The sequence below is a fragment of the Equus quagga genome, unplaced genomic scaffold, assembly GCF_021613505.1.
Source record: "Equus quagga isolate Etosha38 unplaced genomic scaffold, UCLA_HA_Equagga_1.0 1100_RagTag, whole genome shotgun sequence".
Classification (NCBI taxonomy): Eukaryota; Metazoa; Chordata; class Mammalia; order Perissodactyla; family Equidae; genus Equus; species Equus quagga.
The window spans coordinates 374,599-379,839 of NW_025795545.1; the positions used below are offsets into that span (position 1 = coordinate 374,599).

General features: G+C 36.3%; 1 pseudogene; it reads right to left on the reverse strand.

Moving 5' to 3' along the window:
• Positions 1 to 494: 494 nt before the first annotated feature.
• Positions 495 to 1,769, reverse strand: LOC124232738 (olfactory receptor 4B1-like; annotated as a pseudogene).
• Positions 1,770 to 5,241: the final 3,472 nt, after the last annotated feature.

Below are 5,241 nucleotides of genomic sequence, written 5' to 3' on the forward strand. Positions count from 1 at the left end.
GAAAGGTAAATATCTTCCATCAAGTAGGTTTCAAGGTACATACATCCATAAATATAAATAATATAAAGTATAAAGCACTAAATGCTGTAAGAAATAGTCCAGATGAGCAAGGGACAGTCAGTTTTCAGAGGAAGTGGGTTTTTCCAACTCAGGTAAATTGGCAAAGGTTTTATGAAGAGAACATGACTGTTAGACTTTTTAAGGAATCTCAGTTTGAACAGACTGATATGGTGAATGTTTAGAACAGAGAAGGAGCCAAGCCCCTCTGGAATTGCATGGGAAGTTGGAGACCATCCAGGCTGATAAAGGGATGAATTTTATTCCCTCTCTGACAGTGGAAAGTCAAGCTTTCTTGGATTCCCAGGAAAAGTTCAGGGACTACTTTGCAAAGATGTGTCTTCAGCCATTCAGTAAATTTCTTATTGGTACCCAAATCCTTATTTATAAAATGAACTTTACAGAAATTAAGGAATGACAAATATCTAAAGAAGATAAATAATTTTATATTTTATTATTTTCATGATGGTGAAAATAGAATGAAAGTTGATACAAAAGGTAGAAATCAGATAGAAAATCATTTATAAACACAAGTTCTGTAGGGAATTAGGGTTTAAGGATTGCAGCAACAAAGTACTAGGGGAGTTTGAGATATCCTTGTGGTATGTAAAGAAATAGAAACATTAATACGCATCATCCTAGGCCAGTGTTATAAAAAATAAAATAAAATAGGATAAAAATATGAATAGGTTAACATTTACTATCTTCCTCACAGCTGACTAAAATCAGAAAGCTTACCTGGTCACTGTTCATGCTAATTTGTTCAAGTTTTCATTTTTATCACACCCTTGAATTCACTTTCTTGCCCACAAACTCTTCATGGCCATTTTCACCTCTGCATTTCTGAGCCTATATATGATGAGGTTCGGCATAGGGGTGATGACTGTATAGAACCCCACCACCAGTTTGGCCTTAGTGAAGGTGCGGGGGGCTGCATGTAGAGGAAGATGGCAGGTCCAAAGAACAAGATGACCACGGTGATGTGAGAGGCACAGGTGGAGAGGGCTTTGCGCCTCCCCTCTGCAGAATGGCTCCTCAAGTTGACCAGGATGACGATATAGGAAGACCCCTAGAGGAGGAGGGAGAAGATAGAGAATAATCCACTGTTGGCCAGCACAATAACCCACTCCACAGAGGTGTCAGTGCAACAAATCTTGAATAAAGGAAGGAGGTCACAGAAGTAGTGGTAAATCACATTGGGGCCACAAAAGGATAATTGGAAAGTAGCAATGATCTGAACCATGGAATTAAAAAATCCCCCAAGCCAGGAACCAACCACCAGATGGTGACACATAGGCCTCCTCATAATGGTTGTTTAGTGAAGGGGTTTGCACATGGCCACATAGCGGTCATAGGCCATCACCGTGAGAAGGAAGATCTCAGTAACACCAGGGAAGTGGAAGAAGAATATCTGAGCCAGACAGCCCTCAAGGAAGATGGTTTTGCTCTTGGCAAGTAGGTCTGTGATGAATTTCAGAACAATAGTAGATGAGTAATTGATCTCCTCTGGGACAGGTACCTAAGGAAGTAATACATGGGGGGATTCAGACTCTTACTGACACTGACTGTCACAACAATGAGGCCATTACCCAACACCATGGCCAAGTACACAGGAGAAACACCACAAAGCACTTTCTCTGAACCTCTGGATCCTTGAAAAGACCGGCTATAATTAACTCAGTCATGTTATTTGCACTGTCCAGGAAATCCATTCAGATATGCTGGATGTGAACTATGGAGAGACTTGCAATAAAGCAAACACTGATTGCAACCAATTTGCCTCACTTATATCACATTAGACAGTGTAAACCACTTTGCATACAAACTTATCATGAATTCATTCATTTATCCAATATGTACTCAGCATTAAATATTATAAATCTAACAAAAGTTTCATATTAGAAAATGAAGGTTCAGAGAAACGGTTATTTATTCAGGATCCCACAGAAAGTAGTGAATTCTTGGACTCAGAACTGAGCTTTCTCACTTCAGTCCAGGGTTCCTTCTGATTCTGCAATGGATATTCTGAATTTGGGGGCCAATGAAGTTCATAGCACATATTTTTATTATCTTCATTGTGTTTTCAATGTTCTATCTTATTGGGGAATCCCCATGACACACTCCCGCTCCTAAATTCCTTCTTTCTTTCATCTCTGAATCAGTGAATCATCTTCTTACCAATAATTCTTCTCTTTCCAAAAGGTCCTCTGTACTGTTTGTTCACTTAGTTATACCAGCCCTTAACTTATGTCAGTTTCCTTCTGTCAGTTATATCAGAAGCCTTGCAGCTTCAATAACTATGTTTATATAACAAATGTGCAAACATTTCAAGAGAATTCAACTTACTAGTTTGTCTCCATCATTTCACTATTATATTTATACCTCCTCCCCCACTGCTGAAACTACTGAGAGATCCTGAACTCAGAGAGCTTGTCCTCTAGAATACTGGTATGGCTAGTAATCCTGCTTGGCTGCCTTCCAAGTTGGTAGTCAGCAGCAAAGTATAAGAAGAGTGAGGATCCCTCTATATGTTACTCCTCTGGAACAGATACTCAGTGAGCACCTCTTATACATATATACACAACTCCCAACTATACAGAAGAAATACAGATCACAATACACACTCAAGTTAAGAATGTCATGTGATTCAAAACAATATTCTCTATATTAAGGTGCCAATCAGTAATTTTTTCATCACACATATTCCAAGAGAAACAATAAAGAAAAAGTATGAACATTTTTACTCTCTACTATACATTTTATCCTCATTACTTTTCCCTCTGTCTTTAATGTCACACTGAAATTTTCAAGAAACATAATTTTGAAGAAGAAAAATACATGTGAACTGTAAGGGCCAAAATTGACAAAAAAACCAAAAGTCAGTGATGCAGATAGATGGAAACAAAGCAGTGTGTATCAGAATTCCTCAGGTAGGGACAGATGCAGAAATTTGAAAGTAAATGAAGTCAGTGAGTGTTTAAAATTAAGAAACTGATATTCTGGAACAAGAAAATTGTAGATAAAGAGGTCATAGCATGTCAGATCCACAGAGCATCTTTGATCCTTCACTTTATAATCCCTAATCAGTCCTTTGTGTACTTGGGCACCGGAGAAAGCCCCTTATTGCTCATGTAAATGCTCCTTTTTGCCTAACCTATCTTGAATAGGTGTCTGTTTCTTGTAAGCGAAATTCCTTAAGATGTAAACTTAGGGAAAAGCAAAAGTGGAACTGAAAATCACTAAAAACAATAAGTTCAAAATACAATTACTAGTTAGAAAACACAACTGAGGGGCCGGCCCGGTGGCACAGCAGCTAAGTTCACCTGTTCCACTTCTCGGTAGCCTGTGGTTTGCCAGTTCGGTTCCCGAGTGTGGACATGCCATCGCTTGGCAAAAGCCATGTTGAGGTAGGCATCCCATGTACAAAGTGGAGGAAGATGGGCATGAATGTTAGCTCAGAGCCAGTCTTCCCCAGCAAAAAGAGGAGGATTTGTGGTAGTTAGCTCAGGGTTAATATTCCTCAAAAAAAAGAAAACACCACCAAACAAATATTGCATTTATAATAACCAATAAATATTTTTAAATAAAAAGTTTGAAATGCGACATATTAGGGCTTGCCTGGTTGCATAGTGATTAAGTCTGCACACTCTGCTTCAGGGCCCCAGGGTTTGTAGTTTCAGATCCCAGGCACAGACCTACACCTGCTCATCAATCCATACTGTGGCAGCATCCCACATACAAAATACAGGAACATTGCCACAGATGTTAACTCACGGCCAATCTTTCTCACTACACACACAAAAAGAGAAAAATTAATTCTTTTAAATAATAAAATGTGAAATATTTCTACAGATAAGTATACTGTGCAAATAAATATACAGATACAAACCATAAAACTCTACTGGAGAAAAGGAAAGAATATATAAATGGAAATACATTCTTACATGCACCAAAAAAACTTACAGAATAATATTTTTAAGTAGTAATATGCTACATAAAAAAGATTTCATCTCTCCCTAACTTTATCTTCAAATGTAGTGCATCCTCAATCAAAATCTGATGGAATTTTTCTTTATAATTTGACATATCTATTCTGAAGTTCAACTTCAAGAAAATATTTTAAAATACATATAAACATACTAAATAAATATTCTTTAAAAATTTAAAAATTTCAAAGAAAAGTTCTGCAAAATTGTCCTTCAGATATAGGTTTTTAAGTGGTTATAGTTAAAGCACTTTGATACCAGTTCAGGAATAGATAATTACATAAATCTTAGAAGCTGACATAATTCCACATAGCAACTTATGATATAAAAGTAGAAATAAAGTAGCTTATTCAAAAGATGATGTTAAGACAATTGGTTCACCACTTGGAACCAATTAAACTTTATGTCCAACTTATTACTTACATCAAAATAAATGGTTAATTAAAGATCTAGAAGTAAAAATTTAAAATGTTAAAGAAACTAGTGAATAAAATAATAATTTGGGGGTAGAAAGGCATTTGAAAGTCTTGCAGAAATGTTCGAATTACACTATACAAAAAAACTAAAACTTCTGAGCAACAAAAAAGCATAAACAAAGTTGTTCTACAAATGAAGCAATGGTAAAAAGGCTTAAAATATATATGAACAGGCTTAAACTTGACATAAAAATGGTCTTCTAAATCTAACATAAATATATATGTATCTGAATAGAAAATGGACAAAGAATACAAAAACAGACAACTCACAAAATAATAAGTAAAAAGATCAATATACATATGAAAGGACTTTGTCTCACTAATAATCAAATAAGTGCTCACAAAACATAAAAATACTATTTTTAACTATAAGTAAAAGATTGGTACTTGGAGAGCTGGTAAAGGTGAGAATACAAACAGTCTAACACTCAGTTGCAGGAGTCGAGGTCAGTATAACTATTCTGGAGAGAAAACTGACAAATATTGACAAAACTGTATCAAATATATACACTCTTCTGCCTCAAATAAATATTCCAAGGAGACACTGGTTAATTACAGAAGTGTTGGAGGTAGTGCCGTGCTGGAGCTGGCTCACATTGGCTTAGGAGAACCTGTTGAATACATTATTCTCAAGTCTATGTTTAGTGATGTCACATTGGTAGTTTGAAATCAGCCTTGATTATAGCGTCGATTGAGGTTTATAATCTGGTACAAGTGGCCTT